General features: G+C 37.5%; 1 protein-coding gene across 1 annotated transcript in view; it reads right to left on the bottom strand.

Annotated features, from left to right (window-relative positions):
* The window catches only part of Lnpep (leucyl and cystinyl aminopeptidase), an 89,428-nt gene that overhangs the window by 60,645 nt on the left and 1,231 nt on the right, over positions 1-27,552 (bottom strand). The window lies entirely within an intron of this gene.

Genomic DNA, 27,552 nt, shown 5'->3' with positions numbered 1-27,552 from the left:
AAACTTTTAAAATACATTTCGAGGCTGGTGAGATAACTCAGTAGTCAAGGAACTTGCAACCAAACCTGATGACCTGAATTTGCTCCTTGTGTCCCACATGGTGGAAGGACTGAACCAAACAAATTCACACAGTTGTTCTCTGACTTCCACATGCAGCTCCAACCCAACACACAGACAATAAGTAAATGTAATAAAAATTTTAAGTGAATGTTTATTGCTGTATTCTTTTTACAAAGCAAAAAAAATGGTAAGTGATTTATATTCAACCTATTTATTCTTACTATTAATACCTGGGTACTTATAAAGAAAAGCGATATACTTAGCTAACAGTTTTGTATCTTGCTGAATCCAGAGAGCATGTAGCTCTGATTATATGAATCACCTCATGCTGGATAACATCAAAATGGCAGCAACACAAGGGAAGACAGGAAGCCAGCCAAAGCAAGGAAGTGTCTGGTTCTGTAACAAGCCTCTCTGCACTGCTAACTCAGGGTTCCAGGAAAAATACATTATTTCCTTCAAGGACGGTGCCCTCGATCACCTTCCAAAGACCTACCTCTTAAAGGTTCCATCACCTTCCAATACCACACTAAGAAACAAGCTGCCAGAAATCTATTCACCTTTGGTAGAGTAGCAGATGAGCATGTTCATATTAATACAGTATTATACAGATAATATATATTTACCTCAAATGCAGAAAGGTATCTGAATAAGTAATAAATAAGGTTTAAAGAAAGAAAAGCATGTTACAGAAATTTAAATCAACTTGACCCAATAGGATACAATGTAGATAAAAACATACATAAACAGTATGTTTTTTTTTAGAGATGGGGTTTGGTTATGCTGGGTATTTTTATTACCCGATTTTCCTTTTATATGTAAGTGGAATAAAGTTTCACACATATACAAATAATGTTTTAAAGATTTATTTATTTATTATATGTAAGTACACAGTAGCTGTTTTCAGACACACCAGAAGAGGGCATCAGATCTCATTACGAATGGTTGTGAGCTACCATGTGGTTGCCAGAATTTGAACTCAGGACCTTTGGAAGAACAGTCAGTGCTCTTAACCACTGAGCCATCTCTCCAGCCCACAAATAATGTTTTAAATATGCTAAGATAGAAAGCAGGTGGATTTCTGAGTTTCAGGCCAGCCTGGTCTTCAAAGTGAGTTCCAGGACAGCCAGGGCTACACAGAGAAACCCTGTCTCGAAAAACCAAAAAAAAAAAAAAAAAAAAGAAAAGAAAAGAAAGAAAGAAAGTTAATTAATAAAAAGACAAAAATTGTTGGCCTGGAAAGAAATCGGGAAACTTGGATACCAGGAATCTCGTTTTAAGAAGTGGAATTTTACCTTTACTATGTAAATTTCTACTGTCCTTGTAACTTGGTTTAATCAATGAAATGAAGCAAAAAGGTTTGCCAGAATATTTAATGCTGGGCCTTGGTAGGCTGTGTAAACTTTACTATTCATTATTACTCTAACAGCTCTGTTAGAGAAAATCCAAGCTAGCTTCCTTGTGGGTGGGTAACCACATTAAAAACATACAGCCAACAGCCAGCATCCACTGCCAGACACATGAGTAAAGCTATCTTAGAAGCGCAACAATGACTGCTCTTAAGTGACTTCAGGCAAGAAAGAAGACACGTTCACCTAAACCTAATTCAAATTACTGACCTAAAGAATAATTAGCAAAAACTCTGACCAGAATTGTTCTTGTCTCAAAAAACTGCAGAGACAAAAATGTTGAAGAGCCCGAGGCAAAGGAGGTGCAGCAACAGGCCCAAATTGGGATCCAGCTCAAGGGGGCCCCAAGGTCTGACACTATTAGTGATGCCATGGTGTGCTTACAAACAGGAGCGTATCATGATTGCCCTCCAAAAGGCCCAACAAGCAGCTGAAAGAGTCAGATGCAGATATTTACACCTAACCAATGGACAGAAGCTGGTGACTTCTGTGGTTGAATTAGGGAAAAGCTGGAAGAAGCTTAGGAGGAGAGGGATCCTATAGAAAGACCAACAATCTCAACTAACCTGAATCCCTGGGATCTCTCAGACACTGATCCACCAACCAGGTAGCATACACCAGCTGATACGAGGCCCCCAGCACATGTACAGTAGAGGACTGCCAGGTTTGCACTCAAGTCAGAGAAGATGCACCTAAACCCAGAAAGTCGGGAGGTCTAGTGGAGTGGGGGCGGGGGGCAAAGTGGGGACAACCTCTTGGAGATGGGAGGAAAAGGTGTGAGATGTGGGACACTCAGACGGTGGACCAGGGATAAAGTCTAGACTGTTTAAAAAAAAAAATTAGAGAATAATTTAAAAAAAAGAACAATTAGCCAATAAAATGGTTGTTGTTTTAAGTCATAAATTTTGTGAAATGTTCACAAAATAACATATAACCCCTTACTTCTTATATAGTATAACCACCAATATTTCAGTGATCTTATTTTCTGAGGGACTCAAGTTCTACCAGTGAGCAACATGCCTCTGAATTATTCTCACAAAATAATTTATCTCCTGAGACCAAACTTAAACCACGTTGTACATATCAGAGCTACAGTTCCATGGAATATCTTAGATTGCAATACACTGAGCAACATCAGGGCCTTACTGATACTTCAGACTCAGCTCAGAAACATAAGGAAAAAAAATAACAGAATATTTGTCATTAGAACAGTTTGCATTCTTCATACAAAAACTCCTGTATACAGATCTAGGCTTTCATACATAGTACCAATAACATTATCTATGTTGGAGGGAGGAAGATAATAGCATATATGCATACACACACACATATATATGTATATATATAAAATATACAATATATAAAATATACAATATATAAAATCACTGGAAAGAACTACCCCCTTCACTAAGTTACTTATATAACTATACCATAAAGCGTTCAGAATACAACCTACTACATAACAAGTTCTTAATGATTAGCATCATATACTATTACCAGAATTTTAAAAATATTTATTTATTATTTATTTATTTTATGTATATGAGTACACTATAGCTGTCGGCAGTGGATCCCATTACAGACAGTTGTGAGCCACCAAGTAATTGCTTGAAATTGAACTCAGAACCTCTGGAAAAGTGGTCAGTGCTCTTAACCGCTGAACCATCACTCCAGCCCCTACCAGAATTTATATAACATCTCATTTCTTAGTCATAGATATTCAAAAATGTTTCTTTATGTTGTCCACTAAATTCACTAACCAAACAGAAACAGCAAGATGGACTTTCTCCCTCTCTCATTAAAATTAAGAGATAGAGTTGAGCATGGTGGCACACATCTCTAACCCCAGCACTTGGGAGGCAAAGGCAGAGGCAGGCAGATCTCTGAGTTTGAGGCTAGCCTGGCCTACCTAGTAAATTACTGGACAGCTGGGGGGGTGGTATATAGAAAGACACTGTCTAAAAAAAAAAAAAAAGGAGGAGGAGGAGGCGGAAGAGGAAGAAGAGCATGAGGAAGAGAAGAAAAAGAAGAGAAAACAAAGAAAGAAAAGGAAGGAAGGAAGGAAAAAGAAATATCCCAGTGTCTCCCGTACTAACACTTCAAGTTTGTTGTTAAAAAACTAAGTGCTGTTATAAACAACCATTTGCATCTTAACTATACCTTTAAAGAGAGCCCTAAGAATTTCATGCATAAAACAATTACATTTGTTGAAGGATATTTGCTAAGAATTATAGAAACAAAACATATTTTTATAAATAATTATTTTTATTTTTAAGATTATAATTACATTAGTCTCCCCTTCCCATTCCTCCCTCCAAACCTTCCTATGTATCACCCCCAACTCTCTTTCAAATTCCTAGACTCTTTTTCTTTAGTTGTTGGTGTGTGTGTGTGTGTTTGTGTGTGTAATGTGTGTGTGTGTGTATATGTGTCGGTAAACTTTACAGGAAGATGAGAGTGAAACAGTTCAGTGCACCCCAGACTCAGCACAGTGACTCTGAAAGCAGCCAGTTTCTCAGAGTCACAGGAAATGGTTAAGCAACCTCAGAGCAGTCATTTGGTTTTGCACCACAAATGTTTTTCAAAATAATTATCTTCAAATAAAAGGATACCTTAAAAGCGTCCAAGAAGAGAAGAGAAGCAAGTTTGCTGATATTACAGGTTCCTACTCTGTTTGAGATATTCTTATCCCCCAGTTAAAAAAAAGCAATGGGAACTCATATTTTAATGAATTTTTATACTTTGTTACTAACATAAATTCTTAAAATCTAATCAGAAAGATAAAAATAACAGTAAGAGTCAAACTTACCAGTAAAAACTAAGCAACAAAATTCCATACAAATCTCACACAAAACAGTCTAAATATGATGGGTGGGGAGGTCATATGTTTAGAGAACTCTCATTTTATCAGGGTTAATGCTTTTGGGAAAACTGTATCTGTTGTTTCCTTTTCTCCTGTTCTACTTGTTGATTGACTCCTGGTACAGTAAATAAGTATCTGGGGGGAGACTGGACTTCAATTTTTTCTAAGTGAAAAAATTCCACAAAATTCTTAAATGTCTTTATAAGATCTTTAAAACATGCTTTACTATTTTCCATTTCTTAAAAGTACTATTCTGAACATATGGTCATCACTGGGGGTGGAGGGCAATCAATGACTGCACTGTTAATTTTAAAGACACAGAACTCAGTGTTCTGCCTGAAAAGCAAACTTACCCAGGTTTCTCAGCCAAACCTCAGAAATTGGCCAACTTGTCTCATATGCCTCATTCCAATTAACAACATAAAGTTTATAGCAAATCATGCTGCACTGAGTTTTTCTGTTTAGTTTTCTTTAGACAGGGTTTCACTCTTGGCTCAGGCTGGCTTTCAGCTCACCCATGGCTGGCCTCCATCCAGTACGATTGCTCAAGGCTTTGGCCTTGGCAAAGACTGCTAGTGCTGAGAATACTGGTATGAATCACCGTGCCCAGCAGAGTTGTTTTTGTTGTTTTTTTCTTTTTTCTTTCTTTTTTTTTTTTAGGTTTTAGTTTAGACTCTTTTTTTCACAGTACTTAATTTTACTATAGTGGTATTTTTCAGGGGATTTATAACTTGGTTATGATTTAGAATATTAGGTAACAAGCAGTTCTTTGACTATGCAGTCTCTGAGTTATAATAATATTTAAAAGAAATAGGTTAGATTAAGATATATGTTTATTACTTGTCTTAGTCAGGGTTCCTATTCCTTCACAAACATCATGACCAAGAAGCAAGTTGGGGAGGAAAGGGTTTATTCGGCTTACACTTCCATGCTGCTGTTCATCACCAAAGGAAGTCAGGACTGGAACTCAAGCAGGTCAGGAAGCAGGAGCTGATGCAGAGGCCATGGAGGGATGTTCTTTACTGGCTGGCTTCCCCTGGCTTGCTCAGCCTGCTCTCTTATAGAACCAAGACTACCAGCCCAGAGATGGTCCCACCCACAAGGGACCTTTCCCCCTTGATCACTAATTGAGAAAATGCCTTACAGTTGGATCTCATGGAGACATTTCCTCAACTGAAGCTCCATTCTCTGTGATAACTCCAGCTGTGTCAAGTTGACACAAAACTAACCAGTACATTACTATTTATTACCATTTAATACACTTATAAAGTTTGTGATTTTAAATACAGAGGAAATTCCTATCACCAGAAATTTTCTGTCTTCTCAGATTTCTATCTAGGTTCAGGCACAATTCCTGGCTTTGACTCCTAGTACCATCCCCAAACCAAAAATAAAATAAAGCAATCCAACAGCAACAACAAAACAAACAAACAAAAACCCCAAACTCTATGTATTATCAAAAGTTAAAGTGAAAATTTCAGCAAATAATTAAATTAAGTGAGTATCATTATAGTATGGCTGATTGGGTGAAGTGACCAATGCTCAAGTATTAGTGTCACATAAACCACACCACAATAATCCCACTCATATCTCTTCTTCAATTCTGTACATAGAAACCTCAACAAGACATAGGACATGATTCAATTAACTGTATAATAATCATGAAGAAAAATGGAACGTCATTAGCAGAAACAACTCTGGGCTCAACATAATCAAGTCAGTCCTTAGTGAAGGCAAGAGGTGGATGAATCAGGGTACAGTTATATAAAAAAGGGCATGGCTTGCCTTTTGCAGCTTTGAAGATGAAAAGAGGGAGTAGGAGCAAAAAAATGTAAGTGGCCTTTAGAAGCTGGGAAACTAAAGGCCATAGTTCCTACCCAGAGCCCACACACAGAGTGCTTACTAGCAACACCCGGCTAAGACAGGCCATGCATTTGGCCTACAGAGTTGTAGGAGAACAATTTTGTACTTTATTTTCTATCTAATCTGTGATCATTTGTCATGGTGGCAATGGAAATTAGTAAACTTCTATGCACAGCATATCGACATTTGCAGCAGGTCAGCTCCCCTCTTATAGTAGAGGGCAGCATGTAGGGGCATTACCCAACGTCAGAAGTGATATTTTCAGTCATGCTATAGCTATTAGGTAATTCAACTAGCTTATGAAACATAAAGAGATTTATTCTGACAAGTTGGGTGGAAATGTCTGGAAAAGTTCAATAAGGGGAATGTCCTAAAACTATTCTTGAATTAGGTTAGAGACAACTCTAAGACACTGGCAAAAACTACTAAGGTCTAGACATGCTTTGTCCTCAGATTACTTCATAGCTGTCCAGAGTTCACTTCGCCTTACAGGAGATAATGGAGAAAAAAACTTGGCAAAGCAATCTACATGAGGATTAGTGTCTATTTTAATACTGTTCTCTTTCCTTTGACCATTCTGCCCTTAGGACAGGCTTTAGTCACAAAATAGTGTGCTGGTGCCAATTAGGTAAAATTTCATTGAGCCAGCCTGATATTTCTGTGTAAGAGAACCAGGAAAAGTAGCCCTGCAGGCTACAGTGTTGAGAGAATGCCAGAGGGAAAAGAATTGTTCTATGAACCTAAAGATATTTTTCTATGAACTTACAAAAATTACAAATAACCACCAGAGAACTAGAGAGGGGGGGCGATAGGGAGATACATACATATATACATACATGCATAGAAACATACATACATACATACATACATACAGATCAAAGCTGCAAGGTAGCAGTGTGCACTGGTGTCTATTTCTGCTTACAGTAGTTGTTATTCTTACCATTGTGACAAAAATAGCTGACAGAAACAACAGAGCATTGTCTTTGGCACACTGTCCAGAAAGTAGCTGATCATGAGCAGAAGGGATTATGACTCAAGGGTGTGTAGCTGTTAACAGTTGGAACTGGAGCACATTGTTCATGTCATGGCAGAAAGGATGTAGAGAGCAAACCTGGAAGCAAGGGCCAGCCTATAATCTCAAAGTCTCACTCCTAATAGCCAATATCCACCATCCATTACCATGTCCATAAGGTTCAATATCTTCCACCAACTGGGATCAAGTGTTCAAACATATGAGCCTATGGAAAATATTACATTTAAGTCATAACTACTACAACACTTGCCACAAACCTGAAAAGATTATAACAACACAAATTATTTCTCAAAAGTTCGAGATGCAAGAAGTCCACAATGGGACTCGCTGAGGCCAAATCAGTTGTTAGCAGTGCTATGATTCCCCTGAAAGCTCTTGGAAGAACTCATCTCCTTATCTTTTTCATATCCTAGAAACTGTTTACATCCAGCAAAGGCCAACTGAATCATTCTTATACTATATGATATTAACAAATCTTTGACTTCAAAGGGCTCAAATGGCTAATCACGGATAATCTCTTTAAGATTAGATGACAAAAAAATTTCATTTTGTGTTTGTTTATTTATTTATTTTTGGAAACAAGTGTTTCACTATGAAGTTTTAGCTTACCTTCTAAATGCAGGCATTGTAGGTGTATAGCACCACACCCGACACAACAGTAACTCCTACCTGAAACTTTAACTCCCTTTAACTGGTATTCTAATTTACCACCAGGTGCCAGGATCAGACCCTGGAAGTGTTTACAAAGCATTATTATGCAAAGGCTAGGAGAACTGAACTGATCCTGGATCTGCTGTCCACCAAAATGAAACAGGGTTTAAGAGCTGAACCCTAGCAAGTTGAATGTCTGTTAAAAGAAAATATTATCCACAGGACTAAAACAGATACTGAATCTACGCTCCATAACATTAATAACCTAAAAGTCACAAGCCAAAAGTACTTTACATACAAAGTATTAAGAAAATGTTCATTTTCCATATAAAAGACATTCAAGACTAGATAGAACTTTCAGTTTCTATAACCTGCTGTTATAACATTGCTCTGAAATAAAAGTAGAATGGGTTGAGATAAATGAAAATGAAAGTTTCAGGAGAAAATTTTTAATTGAAAAGAAAATCTAAAGTGAAGGAGGAGGAGGACAACAACAACAACAACAAACCTGAACAATATCTGTGGTGATTTGAATGAGAATGTCTTCCAAAAGGTTTTTTCCTTCTGTTTTACCTTTCTGGAGTGTATGGCCTAAAACCTTAATGGAGTTTTCCCTCCATTGTCTGTTCATGAATCTATAGTATCTGAGAACTAGAGGGGTCATGTAGCTTACTTACACTGAAAGGAGTTTCAGAAGACAAATTTAAGGCCCGTGTAAAAGGACGTTACATAAGGTAACTGAGTCTGGGTATCGTATTATATTTAGAAAGAAGATCAAGAAAGGGTAATACTGAGTGACGAGGAAAGCTAACGTGCAAAAAGGCTACATGGCATGGGTCATTAAAGACAATGTAAAGCTATTTCTGTTCTAGTTTCAAATACATCATATTCTTTTCTTTTTGTAGTATATAAGCCCATAAAAATATAATTGATAATGAAAGAATAAAACCCTCCATCCCTCTCTCTCTCCCTTCCCCTTCTCCCCACCTCTTCAAGCTGTTCAAGATGTGAGCCCTCAGCTTCTATTCCAACCCCTATGTCTGCTGCTTGCTGCCTGCCACCTACCAGCCATAGTGGCTCTTCTCTGGAACTGCAAATCTAAAGAACCCTTCCTTCTGTAAGATGTCTTGCTCGTGGTATTTATCACAGCAACAGAATGTTAATAGTCTCAAAAACAAAATGGAATGATGTCAAAGGGAAAAGAATCAGGGCCCCAGCATTTTTTATTGAAGAAACAAAAATATTGGAGAGAAATCTATGAGTTATCTATGTGCAGACTAGGTAAAAATCAACGTAGCAAAATCTATTAGTTTCCATTGCTGTCTCTATTACTTATCTTACAAGTGTAGCAAAATAACTGATCCAAACAATTAGATGGTTGGCTTTGGCCTGCCATTGGCCAGAGAAACAGCTCATCATGCCAAGTAAAAAAATCTTAAGACATAAACAAATATTAACACCTGTAGGACAATACCAAATTGACTAAAATACATGTAGTTTGGAGTTCCAAAATATTATAGTAAAAATTATCTGGAGAAATAGCCCAAGACTACAATTATGACCAAAAACATATACTTACAATCTTAATGAAACAAAAAATAAGATGGGAAGGGTTACTAAGGAAGACTGCTGTTATTTATATATGCACACAAACACAACCACATGAACATATACATCACACATACAGAAAACTATTGTTGCATATACTTGTACAAATACATATAATTATTATCTCATATGTCCAGATATCTAAAAAAATCTTATCATTGAGCAGGACACAAAATTATCTAATTTAAAGAAATGTCAAAAAATTAAACAGCCATTCCCAAAAGAAGCTGAACTAATAGCCAAAATTTAAAAATCAGAAAAAAATCAATGTTCTAGAGGAAATACAAATTAAATCAAACTAAGACAGTCACTATGTACACCCACTGGATTGTCTAGAATTAAAAGACTAACCATTGTATATGTATATGTGTGTACATATATATGTATATGTATATATGCTATATACAGTAAAGTGACACAACTAATTTAAAACTTGCGACTATTTCTTAAAACACAAATAGTAGATATCCCTAAAAAATCACCAACAATAGATAGTCCTAGGTATTTATCCAAAAGAAGTAATGACAAATGTGTACAAAAGACTTCCTGAGATGTTTGTAAACTGATAACAGACAAATCATGGCATGGCTATACAGTGCAATGCTACTCAATACTTTTTTAAAAATAAATTCTTGTGAAAGGAGCCAGCCCCAGAAGAATTAATGTTTGTTTCCATTTATATAAAATTAATTTATTTCAATAAACAATTTTAAATTTTTTGCAAAACAATTACAAAATTGTAATGACAAAAAGTAGATTTTGAATGCCAAAGGACTGGGATAAAAGAAAGGATGCATTGTAAAGCTTTTTGTATTTTATGATTGTTAATTGCCCTGACTGTAAGCTTAGAAAGTTTAATACCCCAAATCAAGAGTTTGCAATAACGGGGTACGCTGATTCTAATCACACTGAAGGTCAGTCCACTGGGGCTTATGCACTTAAACCATTGCTACACACTCCCATGCTGAATTCCAGGCCTTTGTTTCACAACTACCTTCAGTTCATTTCCACATAGAAACCACACAGAACCTGTGTCTAAGTATTTTTGATATTTACAATAAAACCAGCAAAATACAGGGTCAACTATCTAAACATAACATCAAGTATTTCATAGGGCTGGATCAGAGTGGACAGGCACATCATCTACTTTTATAGGACTCTAGCTCTGTCAGCAGAACCTATGCACACTCTACAGGATGTACATGTTCACATCTAAACACGGTTTATTTAGCACATCATCAAATTTTAGAAAGAAGAGAAAGGAAAACAGTTTTAGAACAGTCACTGATAATGTAAACTAAACTTCAGAGATTAAATGACAAGTATTTTATCATATCATAACACAACATCTGTAGAGATCCTAAACTGACAACCATGCTGCAGACACATTAATAAAGATATATAGGATAAAGTATTATTTATGCTATAAATATTATTTATGCTATATTTATTTATAGTATGTCTCCAACTATCAAGTCAGAGGCCTGACGTACATTTTTAATTATCTACTGAGCATTTCTTAACCTTGACTATAAAAGTATAAACTGACCAATACTGACTGGTTAGAAACAGTCATAGATTCCAAATTTTAAAAAATTTTAAATTATGCCATGGAAGTATTATTCATTAACTTTTGCTTTAAAAAGTCAAGAGTATAAACTATAGTTTATACAAAGGTCTAATTTGTTTCTTACAAATTTATTATTTTAGTTTAAAAAGAAAATACCAAAATACAATTGGGTGAGTGAAAACTTTCAGACCTATAGCAAAGACTCATGAAAGTCCTAGAAAGGGAATAACCATACACCATGTGTGGCAACATATTTGCCCACATTTTATGACCCTTAGACAGGAAGCCAATGTATCTTGCCTTACTGGATGGGATCAAATGAACCCTAACTGGCCTGGAAAGTCTGTGTAGGATGGTCATATGGCTGGTGGAACATCTGGGTATTGCTGATATAAAGAAAGAAATCAGTAATTTGGACTTTAGCAAGTTTTACATGGTAAAGGTTTACTAAATTTGTTCTAAAAGAAGGTAGACAAAAAATGTCTACCTTTCTATGATAAAAACTGTTTCTGTTTATATCTGACCAGCATTTTAAACTAATAAAACACCAGTCAGGTATTTAGATGAAATTAACTCATAGCTCACAGGAATATCCTCCTTTTCCCACAGCCAGGCAAACAGGAATTATAATTTTGACACGGTAATAATAGATTAGCTATCTATACTAGATGCCTACCCTCACAGGATAGTCCTAGCTGACCTGGTTAAGCTCAGGGAAAAACTTGTGGTGTCTGAAAACACAGAAAAAAAGAGATTCAATTCTGGTCCTCTTAAAGGTCTAGAACATTATGTGTGAGGAGAGGGACAAAGAGATTCTCTCTGTAGAGTGAATCTCTTGTGAGCTGTATGGAAGCATCACCTGACAAAAAGAAAGCCCATGGCTAATGAGCTGAAGCAGGAAATAGGAGGTGGGAAGTTCCAGCAAGGGTTGGGGGGGTCCTGGAAAAGAGTCAAGGGCAAGAGATTTACTCCAAACTTTGGAGGAGACAGTAGCAAAAACCTGAAGAGAGGAAACCAACCATGTGTAAAGGCATAGACTAGAATAAATGGGTAATTAAGTTAGGAGCTAGTTGGGGAACAAGTCAAAGCTTATGGGCTAAGCATTTATTCATATATAATTAAGTCTCACAGTCATTATTTCTGGGAACAAAGAGGCCAGGTGGAAAAAGGCTACAATTCTCCACTCCTGTTTCCATATTAGAATATGTAGAGAAGAAAAATAAACTTAGCCATGGAGATCTTTAACTCACTAAAATCCTAATAAGATAGTTCAAGGAAAAAAAACCAGAAAAGAGCTAAGAAGTGAAATTATAATCTGTGCACTACAGAGAGTTGGAATTCTGAGTGCAGGGAAAGGAGCAGCATGTTGAAACCCTATAGACATAAACAGAAACAAGGATGACAATGAATCAAAATAGCATCCTATTCTTGTGTGTGTGTGTGTGTGTGTGTGTGTGTGTGAGAGAGAGAGAGAGAGAGAGAGAGAGAGAGAGAGAGAGAGCGCAAGTGAAGGCTCCTTTGAACTGAATTGTATTTCCTGAAGTTTTTTTTTTGTTTTTTGTCTTGTGTTTTCTGTTTAGCCCTGGCTGGCCTGAGACTTACTACTTAGAGCAGGCTGACCTCATGCTTGCAGAGATCCTCTTGCCAAATGCTGAGATCTCAGGTGTGCACCAGTGTGTGCTACTAATTAAGGTTTAATGAGGCCAAGAGAGCAGGTTCTCAATCTGCCAGAAAGAGTGGACTTATAAGAAGGAAAACCACTGAAGCTTCCTTGCTTATTCAACATCGGCAGAAGGAAGGCCACTCGAGAACACAGCAAGAAGATGGTATCAGCAAACAAAACAGGAAACCCTCACTATAATATAACTATGCTGGTACCTTGGTGATCTTGGATAAGCTTTAGAACTATAAGAAAATTAATCTGTTGTTTAGGTCACTCACTGTGTGCCATTTCATTATAGGGGTAAAAAGACGAACTATACTGCCTCTACTCTATTTCACTATAAGCACAATGAGGAAGGGAGGCAGGAGTGTATAGAAACTCCAGGGGAATTCAGTGGTGAATCAGTTTCTGCAGTATCACGTACCAGAATGTACATCTCAACAATAAATTGTTGTTTTTGTGGTTCATAAGGTACTGTTTTGGCTGTGTTCTCAAAGTGTCCATTGATTTTTATCATTAGATTAACATCAAGATAAAAATGCCCTCTAATTTTTCTTCTTGGATAGTCAGGGATAAAATTCATAGTTTCATACCTTAGCTCAAAATCAACTAATGAATTCCACTTGTCTTTTCATTACATCATTGACATCCTTGCCTCTTCATGGCCTTGTCATCAACAGCTACAACATAGCTTCACTTTCTTTAACCTTTTCATAAAGCCATATCAAAAGCTGTGTGAGACACGCTCATTTCTTTTTATCAGCTCTGGAGAATATTAGAAAGTTTCGTTTTAAAAGCTGAATCTAATTGGTTGGGGACTGCCTTTGTGGCTTTCTAATGAAGGACAAAATGTCTCTGTCCAATTCCCCCAGAAGGCCCCACAGTAGCACAGGAAAGGAAACTGACTTACCCACACTGCTTAGGCCTTAAATGGACAACAGTTCTCTAGCCATGAAATGAGCATACAAGATGAGAAATGAAAAAGGAAAATACTGGTTCACTTTCCATCTTAAACTTTGAAAGTTTTTCACATAGACTCCCCAACCCCACATCACACCCTCCCCAAACACTGAGACAGTGTTTTATGAAACACTGTCTTTTCTCTATAAATCATAGAATCTGAAGTTCAGTAAAAGATCAATTGTTAAGTTTCAAACCCAGGACAAGCCGCTGAGATGCCTATTTAACACAGCAAAGCAGGCCTGGTCACCAGGTTCTCCTAGCATCTCTCAGTCTCTACATGACACACGGTATGGCTGACAAACCACACCTTCTACCCTATACTTTCCAACCCAGCCGCTGGGCTGCCCTTCCCCCAGAGGCTCTTCCCTATATAATTCAGACATTTTGGTTACCTGTCCCTTTTTGTACCTTTGGCCTCCTGGCTGCCATACTTGGTTTTCCTCTCTCCCTCTCCCCACATGGTTCACTGTCATGACTATTCTGAACTTTCCCAGATGTATCTGCCCCTGGCTATGCTCTCCCACATCTCTATAATAAACTTTCTCCTTCACTATATCTAGGAGCAGTCATGTCCTTTCCTTTCATTCTTACTTCTTTTTTTTTCATGCATCAATAAATGCATTTCACTGAAAGGGAAGTTAAGTGAATTATCAAGAATGTTTTAAGAAAGCCGGGCGTGCGGCAGCTCCTGGGCCGCCTGAAGTCCAGCCACACATCTCGAACCCTCATTCTGTCCTGAGGGACTTGAATGGCAAGAGCCGGCTCTCATGTTTACAGGGGTAGGGTGTGGGGTAAGGTTAAAGTCACATTAAGTGACCAGCTTCAGGATGTCTTCTGCCAGCCCCTCAAACTACTTAGGTGGCAGAAGTCACATGGTAATACCCCTTCTCCGAGTCTAGCTTTGGGAAGTTCCTGGTGCTAATAGAACTAAGTCCCACTCCTGGGCCTGCCTGTCCTCTACCCAATGCTAGAAGGAGCCCTATCAGGGTCTCCCAGGCTCTCATCCAGTCTGGCCTCATCTCAGACTCCTGCTTAGGATGGGGGTGTGGTTAGGGGTGCACCTTTCCTTGTCTCCTGTGGGTACACTGTCCCCACAATAAAATGCCATTCTCCCTTTGACAAAAAAAAAAAAAAAAAAAAAAAAGAAAAAAAAAAAGAAAAAAGAAAAGAAAGCCGGGCGTGGTGGCGCACACCTTTAGTCCTAGCACTCGGGAGGCAGAGGCAGGCGGATTTCTGAGTTCGAGGCCAGCCTGGTCTACAAAGTGAGCTCCAGGACAGCCAGGGCTATACCGAGAAGCCCTGTCTCAAAAAACAAAAAACAAAACAAAACAAAACAAAAATGTTTTAAGGAGAGTGTGGTTGCTCACACATGTAATTGTAGCACATAGAAAAGAGGATTGTTGCAAGCTTGTGGCCAACTTGGTCTATGTATCAAGTTCTAAACCAGCTAGTGCTAACCAGTGAGACAATGTTCCAACAAACTAACAGATCCTTTGCTATAGAGAAGTTTCTAGGAAAAGGAAGAGGAAAGACAAACTTCCAAATTAAAAGAATACAAATATTTATTTGGAGGGTTTTTTTTTTTTAAAGTAATCTTAACCTAAAGTAACACTCAGTAAATATAAAGTATGTTTGAAACACTGTTATATGACGATTAGAATAATGAAAACACAGAATTGTTCATCTGTTTGTTTCTTTGAGACAAGATCCCAGGATCTTCAAACTGGAGATACTCCTGCCTCAGCCACCGAAGTGCTAGGATTACAGATATATTTCATGCTTAACTAAAAATTCTGTTTATTTATATGCTGTATGAATAAACATATACATTTTTATACTGAACCAAACAAATATTTATAAACATTTAGCAAATAAAATCCGAAGCATATAGCATCTCTGCTTTTATAACACACCATTTATGCTTTTTCCTGTGGAAAAGCATAATCTCTTTACCTTTAGTTTCCATACTCTGTTCCCCTGTAATCTACCTGCACAGCCACCAAATACTTAGAGGAGAATAACTTATATCCTTCATCGTAGTTCCTGGTCAAAATCACTAGCCTTTGAATTCCTCAAAGTTCAAAATATTATCTTTGTGAAGAAAAAAAAAGAATACAAGACAGAAAAATGGATACAAACTCATGGTAGGGTGAAAGTAGGGAGGTAAATTGCAAAATTCATAATGTTTTCTCAGAGCCAAAGCTCCTGCTAAGTTACACTCATTCAGCAAAAATAACATGTCAGTTATAAGCACACACAAATTAATCAGTAAAACCAGTTTACTGAGCTTCCCATGAAGAAACAGGAGAAAGCTACTCTAACCTTGGTATTACAAATGTTTGCATCTCTAATACCTGGAAGACACAGGCCTCAATGCCAGCTGATAAAGCATGTTTATTGCATATTGTCATATAAAGATCACTCTTTTGGTCTATTTTAACCTTAGCTATAATATAAACTATATTTACTATCTAATCTTAGATTAAAGCAGGTTCCACGTCTACTGAATAATGATACTAATAAAGTAATTTCACATTACATTCACTTAAGGGAATCAAAACCTACCTAAACCAGAAGTAGATAAGTGGATAAAAGGTTTCACTATTTTTAGGCCACAATTCCCAGAAATTTTTATAAATTAATTAATAATTAATATATATGTAACACAGAAAGAGACTTCCTGCACTGCCTAGATCCTTCAGTAAAACATTAAACAAGTGAAATAAAATTCATTCCAAATATTTTTTAAAAATCTCACTAAGGCTGGTAAAGTGATTTAAATGAGAATGGCTTCCAATAGGCTCAACTATCTGAATGGCTAACTCACCAGTGAGCTGAACTGTTTGGCAAAGACTAGAAGGTGTGTCCCTGCTGGAGTAGGTGTGTCACCAAGCGTGGGCCTAGTCTCTTTGTCTGCTGCCTGTGAATGAGGATTGTAAATCTCTCAAATGGTTCTAGCACCTTGCAAGCCTGCTTCCCACAGTGAAGATCAGGGACTAACCCTCTAACATTGTAAGCAAGCTCCAATTAAATAGTTTCTTTTATAAGAGTTACTTTGGTCAAGGTATCTCTTTGCAGCAACACAACAGTAACTAAGACAGCTAGAATACAATTAAATTACTGTCTCCTCAACCATTGCTCTCCCTCCCTGCCTTCCCCATCTGATCCTTCCTGTTCCCAAACTCACTGAGTCCCACTCCACCTGCAGAAATCTCTTTCATTTCCCCTTCCCTAGGAGATCCTTTCCAGGCACTCCTTAAGCCCTCCTTGTTGCTTGGCCTCTCTGGGTCTGTGGATTGTAGTATGATTTTCTTTTACTTTACAGTTCAAATCTACTTATAAATGAGCACATACCATGTATTTTTTCTGGGTTTGGGTTACCTCATTCAGGATGATTTTTCTAGTTCCATCCATTTGCCTGCAAATGTCATGATGTCATGATATTAATAGCTGAGTAATACTCCACTGTGTAAACGAATCACATTTTGTTTTATCCGTTTGTCAGTTGAGGGACAACTAGGTTGTTTCTAGTTTCTGACTATTATGAATACAGCTGCTATGAACATAGTTGAGCAGGTGTCCTTACGATAGGCTACGTGTCCTTTAGGAATATGTCCAGGAGTGATATAGCTGGGTCTTGAGATTGATCCATTTCCAATTTTCTTTGCACTCTTCTAAATATCAACATCCAGTTAGACCTTCTGGTTGAAGATGCTTCCCTTTTTTCCATTGTATATTAATTTGTCTTTCTTTATCAAAAATCAGGTGTCCATAGGTGTGAATCTTCAATTCTGTTGATCAATATGTGTGTTTCTATGCTAATAAAAACAGCTTGAGATCATGAATTGTGATACCTCCAGAATTTCTTTTATTGTACAGGATTATCTTAGCTATCCTGGGTTTTTTGTTTTTCCAAATAAAGTTGCGTATTGTTCTTTCAAGGTATCTAAAAAAATTGTGTTGGAATTTCGATGGGGATTGCACTGAATTCATAGACTGCTTTTGCTAGGATGGCCATTTTTACTATGTTGATCCATGAGTATGGAAAAATCTTTCTATCTTCTGATATCTTCTTCAAAGACTTTAAGTCTTATCATATAGGTCTTTTACTTGCTAGGTTAGAGTTACCCTAAGATATTTTATATTATTGTGGCTATTGTAAAAGGTTTTTTTTAAATCCCTGATTCCTTTTTCAGCCTGTTTGTCGTTTGTATATAGGACAGTCCTTTTTTTTTTTTTCTTTTTCTTTTTTTTTTTAGTTAATCTTATATCTAACCACTTCGATGAAGGGAGTTTATCAGCTCTAGGAGTTTCCTGGTAGAATTTTGGGGGTCACTTAAGTATACTATCATATCATCTGCAAATAATGATATTACAAATTCTTCGGGTCCAATCTGCATCCCCTTGATCTCCTTTGGTTGTTTTATTCTTCTAGTTAGAACTTCAAACACTATATTGAATCAATAAGAGGGGCACAGCCTTGTCTTAGTCCTGACTTTAGTGGAACTACTTTAAGTTTCTCTATTTAATTTGATGTCAGCTATAGGCGTGCTCTAAATTGTCTTTATTATGCTTAGTTACATCCCTAGTATCTCTGATCTCTCCAAGACTTTTATTGTGAAGGGGTATTGGGTGTTTTTTTTTTTGTCAAAGGCTTTTTCATTGTCTAATGAGATGATCATGTGCCTCTTTTCTTTCAGTAAAACTTAATTTTTAAACTATAAAACAACATCCTGTAACATCTTTAAGTCAAAAAGTACTTACACAGGGAGGGAGAAAAAGGCCAGCATTTGAATGAAGCAGTGTGAATTGCTCACCGTAACTACACTGTGCAAGCACCTTACAAATTAAAGCTAATTCATAGACAGAGTTCCACAATGAATAACGAAAAAAAAGTACAAAACCAAATGCACTTGGGAGAAGATTGAGTTGCGAGAAGGGACCTATAATTCTGAACTCGACAGTGCTCAAGAAGAGTGATTAGCCTGGGCTCAAGGCTGTTAAAAAGCTACTCTTTCCACAATGTAAATTCTCCAAAGGCCACAATTCTACCTAGACTCTCTATTTAAGAACAAAGCTTGGAGTGTGTTAAAATACGGTAAAAACACAAGTTTTATGTTTTATTTGTGAGGGTATGTTTTTAAAATATTTAGAAAACAGACACAAGCAACCTCCCCAAAAAAGTTTTAAAATATTGTCTATTGACTAAGACCAGCAAACATGAGTATTTGTGTGTAAAAAGACAGTAAATATGATCAAAGTACCATATATATATGGTATACATATATATATATATATATATATATATAAAATCATAATGAATTCTATTATTTTGTATAATTAACATACAGTGCTAAGAATGTTAAGAAACTTAAACAGCACCCAAGATTTTGTATCAAAATTTAGCTCTATGCTCAGTTCTAAATGGAACATCTACCTCTCATCCACCAAGAAAGGCTCAGGGAATATCACAGAGGAAGAGGCAGAAAGAACAGAAGGACCTGAGAATGATGCTGTAAAACGATACCTTCAGGACATGGCATGGCTATTCACAGCAGATCTGGCTACATGTCAAGACAGTCAAAATTCTAGCATGAATTGGGGAGGGGCTCACAAGGCCCCATGTCCAGTTTAGGAGCTATACTGTTCCATATAGGTTGCCTATATTCCAGTGAAGAGTCATGCCCATAAATATAAGGACAGTACTAACTGGAGTCAGCAAGTTATGGAAATGAGGTGAAAGAAGAGGGGGAGGGGGTGCTGAAGAAGTTAGAATGTAGGAGGGGGTTTGATCAAAACACATTGTACACATAAATGAAATTCTCAAAGAATAAATACAGAGTATTGATTTTAAAATTTATATTAGAAAGGATCCTTCCTGAGCAATTCCTGGTATTTTTAAAACAAAGGATTAACTTTAAGTTTGATGGAGTTATTTATTGGACACAAAGTTAAATAACAAAAGTTGTCTGGTTTTCTTGAAAACTGATTTATTGGTCTCCAGTTGACTTTTACCTAATATTACTCAAAATCTTAATTTAGTTTTTAAATTTATTTTATGTGAGTACACTGTAGCTGTAATCAGACACTCCAGAAGAGGGCATCAGATCCCATTACAGATGCCTGTGAACCACCAAGTGGCTGCTGGGAATTGAACTCAGGACCTCTGAGTTCTTAACTGCTGCTCTTAACCGCTGAGCCATCTCTCCACCCCAAAATCTTATTTTTTTTAATTTTTGTTTTTCTCATTATCTTGTTTCTTCATTGTCTCCTTTTGAAACTGTGATCACATTCATGAATGTTAATTTCACATCATAGAACAAAATGGCCTTAAGTGCTGGACCTAGGGCCCCCTCCCCCCCCCACACACATATGTGGTCTTCATGTGGGTCCTGAACAATTGGAGTAGGAACTATCCCAAGAGCTGTTGTCTGTCCATGGGATATGTTCTTATAGCTGGGCTGCCTTGTCTGGCCTCAGTGGGAGAAGATGCACCTAGTCCCACAGAAACTTGATGTACCAGAGTGGGAGGATACTGAGGAGGACCCCCATCTACTCAGAAGAAAAGGGGAGGGAGGCATGGAGGGAAGGACTGATGGAGGAGGTGACCAGGAGGAAGGCAGTGAGCAGGATGTAAAGTGAATAAATAAAAAAATAAATAAAATAAAACAAAGGAAAAATGTGGAAGAAATCAAAGGGAAACAATGCTTTTATGGAAGTAGGGGGGAGGACAATTGATTTCATGATAATTTCCAAAATTTTGTAGCTTATAACCAAATTTTTAATACTTGTATTATAATTTTAAGATATCATAATTATACTTTAAGTTTATATAATTCACATTTCCTCTTTTACCGCACATAAAATTAAAAACTTTAAGTCTGAAGATGGAATAAAGGACTAGCTATCGTGTCGTTTCACAATGGATTGCATATGCTCTGAAATATTAGCATTCTGTTTTCTGAGGTACCAGCCCAGGAAAGTGGAATTCAGGCTGAGGCACAGGAAAATGCACTTACAAATATCAATAATGGGGTCTGTAAGGGAAACGAATACCATTTCAATATAAACAAAAAACTCATGTCAGAAAATATTTCAGTTGGTGAATAAATTTGCCAGGCCCAATATTCAATAGCCAAGTAATTATTCTGCAGATAACTTGTTGAAATGCTTTTTTTGATAATTCTTTGAAATATTTTTCATCTGAGACATTAGAGTAATAAAATACAAGTATATGACAATCTTAAACCACTAAAGCAGTAATTTTCTCACCAATTTACAATCATTTGTGTACTAGTTTTCTTATTTAATCCATCCAAACAAATTGTAATTATTCAGAAGGCTAAGACTGTAACCACATTTTTAAGAAACCATTCAATCACTGTCATTCTATTATATTAACTAAACAGATGTTGAATTCTTCTGCTTTTAATACCTTTAGTATCTAGTATTTTAATATTCCCAAAATTGGAAATTACATAAATGTGCGTTCACCTGCAATAAACAACTAGACTGGAGCAACGCGAATCACTTCCTAACAAGCCTTTGCTTACTCTACTGCGAGTCTCTTTTATTCAGACTCAGGGATTTTTCTGCACACGACCTCCAACTGAAAAACGTATCAAACCTCTCAATACTCACCGTCCAAGTAAAGCTGCTGTATAATACAATAGAATACTTCTCATCCCCACTGAGAAGTACCCAATCCTGTATGCTCAACCTAAACTGTCTTCCCAATCTAGCCACCTACTCTAAACACTGAAGAGACACTACCAAGGATCCCAAGGGCTGACACAGCATCCAGTGCAAAGAGCAAAATACTACTGCTACTAAGTGTATAGATAGACCGGCCCAAGCTCCTATATAGGATCTGGGTAAATCTAAACAGACCAGTTCTTCCTACCAAGTCTCAAGGGCCACAGGAACTTGCCCTAAGCAAACCATGGAACATTTTTTTGGTAACCGAAACTAGATAAGCATTATACTGTCTTCATATCACTGTACCAATACCAACTTAAAGAATAGTCTCTTAGGCACTTAGCTATATCCCCAGCCTCTACTACTAATCTCTACGCAAGTTTTCTCTTATTCTTTTTTTTTTTTTTGGTTTTTCGAGACAGGGTTTCTCTGTATAGCCCTGGCTGTCCTGGAACTCACTCTGTAGACCAGGCTGGCCTCGAACTCAGAGATCCGCCTGCCTCTGCCTCCCGAGTGCTGGGATTAAAGGCGTGCGCCACCACGCCCGGTTCTGGATATGAATGTTCTGATAGTTGCTTTAAAATCTTCCAAAGTAAGTTTCAGCTTAAATAAATATCAAGCTCCCAGTAGTGGAGATTACTCAGTGAGTAAAACCATTTGCCATACAAGCATGAGAACCTGAGTTTGACTCATCAGAACCACTCCTCCCTCTGAAAACCCTGGGCATGGCCACATGTGCCTCTAACCCTGCAGGAGGGAAGTCAGGAGAGTCCCCAGGATTTGTTGGCTGCCAGCCTAGCCATAAAACATACTGAGCTCCAGGTTCAAGAAGAGAGATGATCTCAAGGGAATTAAGGCAGAGGCTGAGACCAGACAATAACACACACACACACACACACACACACACACACACACACACACACTTGAGCACAAGACTAATATCCAAAGCCTCCTCTGCTATCAGGAATTTCCTTTATGACACTTAAAGCAGTTGCCTGGGAAACACTTCCACAGAGCCATCATTTGCTATAAAAAAATTGAAATCAACAACCCAAGGAGGTGACTTCTCACTGCATCCTGCTGTCCTATCCCCTCACCTGAAGAAGCTCTCCCCAAAGAAACATCAGGAAGCCTTCTCTAACTCCACCCATCCCCCCATCAATCAGCCTCCTCCAGTAGAACCCTGTAGCTTTAAAAAAGGTTTGGACTCCACCTCTCCCCAAAGACATAGATAACTGAGTCAAATTTTGTTTCAGTGACTCCATTCTAGAAATATGTGGAATGCCCAGGAGGCCTTTCACTAAGCAGTACATATGAGATGGAAAACAACTTCAAAGAATCTCTTATAATTAAACTTAACACTCCATTGTTTTTGAAAACTTCATTGGCAGCCTCAATTTTATTTGGTACGGCTTGGTTCCTAGTTTAGATGCTAAGGTTGAAATTAAAATCAATCGGCTCTTTGTTCAACCATATGCACCAAGAGCAAAGTGAAACAAAAATCAAGCAATACAAACAGGAAAAAATTGCTATCACAGTGGGAAAGGGACTGTACTCTTGACTATCTTTTGTTTTCTTCATATGTAGAATATTCTAGACAGTTAATAGTCCTACCTTAAAGTTCAGTTAAATCCCTAGCAAATTCTTTCTATCTCCTGCCAGCACCTTCATTCCTTGATGATGGCCCTCCCTTGGACAGAATACCTCTTACTTTCTGTTGTTATTTTCAATGTTTTCCACTAAAGCAACAAGTAACATTCTCTACAAAGGTCACTAGATATAAAAAGAGTTATGACACCATAAGGGCTCCATTATTTCCTTCATTTCGTTCCTCTTCCTGGTTTTCCATTAACAGAAAGGGTATCTCTAAAGGGGAAGGGGGTCAGGGAGAGAGCCTTACAAAAAGTTTTGTAGTAGTTCAACTCCAACCCCATACAGTTTTCCAGACACCAAGTAGCTGACAGAACACAGCTGCACCACACACAACCCAAGTCCACAGTGGTCTTGGTTAAGTTCTAGAAACGATAAAAATGTTGTTTTCTAATACAGGTATAATGTGACATTAGTCAATGTATCTTTGTTAGTGACAAATGCTATATGAACAGGTTAGAAAAACAATCTTGCACGTTTCTTTCACAATTAGAATATTATCTTAGGCAAAATTACTTTTCTTATGGGCTACTACTATTTGATGATATGCTTGTAAAATTCTTCTAGCAGAAAACCTACCTCTAAAGCGAGCATTTAAAAGAAGCTGTGTGACTAAATTACTGAACAGAAAATCACCACTGGATTTTTCATATAACTCCTCATCTTTTTAGTTCTCTACCTTTCAGATTGAGCTCTCAAAGATCACAAACAAATGACAGTTATTGCTATAATAGTTTCTAAAATATGCTGTCTTTTATTCTGTCTCAAAAAATTTTGCTAACACTGCTTCCTGGTTTAAACTTTAATACTTTATAGCTACCTTTTTTACCTTTTTTTTTTTTTTTTTTTAAATGATGCTAGTTAGCCCTTGATTTCTTTTTTTGTTGTTCTTGTTTTGTCATTGTTGCTTTTTGAGATAAGGTCTCACACTTCTTAGGCCTGGCCTGCCTGGAACTTGCTGAGGAAACCAGGCCAGCTGAGATCATCTGCCTCTGTCTCCCTGAGTGCTGGAATTAAGGCATGAGATATGGCTAACCCTAACTCCTGACTAACTCTTAATTTGTATATCAGATTTCCCCAACTGTAATTTAAAAGATAAGGCAGGAGCAGAAACACACACACAATTTAACTCATATTCCATTTCAGAAAAACTTTAAAAAGTTTTCTTCCAATGAAGTAATTCACTATAGAACAAAAAGAAACGCATATATGTAAATGAACATATAAACAGTACATGGTAAGTTCTTGTTTCTGAGATGATACTATATATAAGGTTTTTTTTGAGAGATATACACATTTATAAAACAACTGTTATTTACAGGATAAAACTGGCATAATTTTATACTGCTTTACAATCTATAAGTAGATAATTTGTTGTCAAGGTATTTCATTTTAAAAGTTGGAAAATACTGTTAACTGGATATTAATCTAAAAACAAACATACACAACTCTGAAAGACAGGAGGTCTGCCTTGTCTGATTCTATACCACTGTACAGTAATGACATGATTTGTGTGGAGGCCATATAATTCATATAAAAAGTGACAATCTCTACTAGGCTTTTGGTTTTGGCACTTCAATATAGCAATGATTTTCCAACCACTAGATTTACCTGTAATCACACCAAAAACTAGTATCTGTTAGCAAAAATATATACTAAATAGTAACAGAAAATTAATTTATTCCTATGTTTGTAAAGTCTCTATTTGTTTACCTGAAAACTTTCTCCAAGCCCTCTTTAAATGAATATTTCTACTATTCTCAAATTGCAATCAGATATTTCTAAGCCTGACCCTGGACCTCCTCAACCAGATTTTTCCATTAAGCCTTGAATTTTAGCATCTCTTAATCCAAATCAAAGTTATTCTGAGAGATCTCAAGTAAATGAGGATAAAGTCAGATGGACATCAAATAAATAGCTGTCTTAATCTAGTATCTCTTAGAAAACCTAGATCGTTTCCATGAACTTTCTATGGTCCTAATAAATAAATAGGTCACCACTACTCCTAAGTTTCATCTCTACCTGCCTTAACAGGACAAGGCAGCTACTGTCAAACCAATCTTAAGTACGAGTCAACACATTCCTGTGCCCATAAAATGCCACCAGAGAGCTAGAGGCAGACCAAATGTCCAGCTTTCAGTGTGGTAACAGTCCCGCTCAAGGTCAAGGCAAAAACTACTTCCTGAGCCAAATAGGAATTTCTGGCACTAAAGTCTATCTTTATAGGCCTTTTCTGGAAACATTAATTTTAAATGGGTTATAACAGTTATTAACTGAACTGATGAACACAAGATATTTATTAATACATGAACCTATTATTTCGGGCAGAGAGCAGGGCTCAAGAAAATGAGCTACCATAGCAGCTCATTGCACAGCAAATAGTGAAAGCATAGAAAATGCTACTGAAATCACTGAGTTCTGAAGGTTGGAATGACAAGACTTAGTTGATCGACTTTATGAACTTGTGAGTCAGTTAATGAACTGCTGACAGTATTTTAAGAAAGCCAAGGGCTCAGAGCTACTGAAGCTTTATTATACATCTATACACTCACACCTCTTTATGCAGGGACATTCAAGAGCATGTAAATGAGAAAGATTTACTAAAGGAGGATCAATTACAAAAGCCAATATTAAGCTTGATAAATCCAGGCCAGGTGGTGCTGGCGAATGCCTTTAATCCCAGCAATTGGGAGGCGGAGGCAGGCGGATTTCTGAGTTCGAGGCCAGCCTGGTCTACAAAGCCCAGTTCCAGGACTGCCAGGGCTATACAGAGAAATCCTGTCTCGAAAACAAACAAACAAAAAAAGCTTGATAAATCTTTCAATCATAGATTGTAAGATGATAAGATTGTCTGTAAGAGATTATCTATAGAATTAAATGTAGATGTTTTCCACTCAAAAACCTAACTACAAAAATAAGTACAATTTCCACTATATAGTATTTGAAGACACGAGAAAATTCTACACCAAACTTTCAAGTTTTAAATACCTATTCCGCCTTAAAGTCTTCAAAGCACCTTAAATTAGCAGTATCAGAGTTTCTGTTTCCGTTATATGTTGTAGTTCCTACTTTCCTTCTTAAAGGAGGACAGATAGATAACATTAACTGAAATGACACATTGCCAATCAGCCTCCAACACCAACTGTGAAAAACTGGTAGACAGAAAAGAACTAGAAAAGTTGAACTTTTGCCTCTTTTCTCTAGGATTTCTCCATGATCCTCCCAAATGAGACAGTTTGTAAATACATCTAAAGGAGGATATTCTATGGGAGGAGAAACGATTTTAACTTTATGGTGTGAAAATGTACTTTAATTATCTAGGGGGAAGTTCAACAAATCAACCAGGGAAAAACCTGACTAAATAAATGACTCATTCTTGTTTTCAATTGGGTAAGATTTCATATTTAAAAATCCTAACTACATATTTACAACAAGGAGGCTCCAAGAATTCTGCCTAGAAGGAAGAAAACGTCTTGGAAAATTTTATACCTCTTTTAAGCACATTTTACAGTCAAATCCTAGATGGTTTCTATGGTGCCTTTCAGTTCAAATCTTCCTTAACTCTCTGAGTAAGTTTACCAGACTATTCTTAGAAACTTGGTAATTACAAATAGAACACATATGAGAAAGAAATTTGGAGTTAAAGCTGTCATTACTAAGCCTAATTAAACACTGCAGACAGAAAGATGGCAGGAGAATAAAGCATCCGGAATTAGGGAAAAGGAGAACATAATGAGTAGGTCACAGTTCCAGCGATGTGGTAAAGAATGTTAAAGAACACAACAAAGTCCAGCCTAGGCGTAAAAGTGGATAGAGTGGGTGTCCCCTCCCCCTTCCCAGTTCCTTAAATGGCAAGCAACCCCTCCCCCCCAACAGTAATATGCTTCTCTCCCATTAATCTGACTTTCTACCTAACCTAAAGTAACCAACCACACTGGAAATAACATGCCAACTAGAAAGTGGATCCTCTAATCTCATTAAATCCTACCCTTTATTAGCAGTTTTCCTACTTTCCATCCTAAAGTGGAATCCATATATTTAAACACCATAAAATGGTGAGACATCTCACCTCTATATTGAGACTCAAGCACTACAAGCCCAGACAAAAGCCATGAAGTAAAGGGCCGTGGCTATTTTCTGGACACAAACTGCTTTGACTTTCACACACACACACACACACACACACACACGCCACTTTATGATATAAGCCCAACAAGGACCACTAATATTCAACGGATCTCTAACTAGAAGATCAAATATCCCTAGCTGGTAAAAAGAAGTTTGGTCGCCCTGAGGAGCAGCAGCAGGCAGACGGGTGGCAATGTGGGGCGGCATCTTCGCCACACGGAGCAGTACTAGCCAGCCCCCGGTAAGTTTCCTTCCCTGCAGTGCACTAAATCACGCTGCCAGCCGCGGCCCCACCCCGCCCTGTTACGGAAAGGCATGCGGACAGCTCGGTGAAGGACGGGCGGACAGCTCCAGGCTCCCCGCACAAGTAGGCTTTCGCCCGGGCCGCAGCTT

This window comes from Mus caroli, unplaced genomic scaffold, assembly GCF_978045245.1.
Source record: "Mus caroli unplaced genomic scaffold, Mus_caroli_1 scaffold_18, whole genome shotgun sequence".
In the NCBI taxonomy this organism is placed as follows: Eukaryota; Metazoa; Chordata; class Mammalia; order Rodentia; family Muridae; genus Mus; species Mus caroli.
Note: the sequence above shows the minus strand (reverse complement) of the source record. Positions and strands in the feature narration are given on the sequence as shown.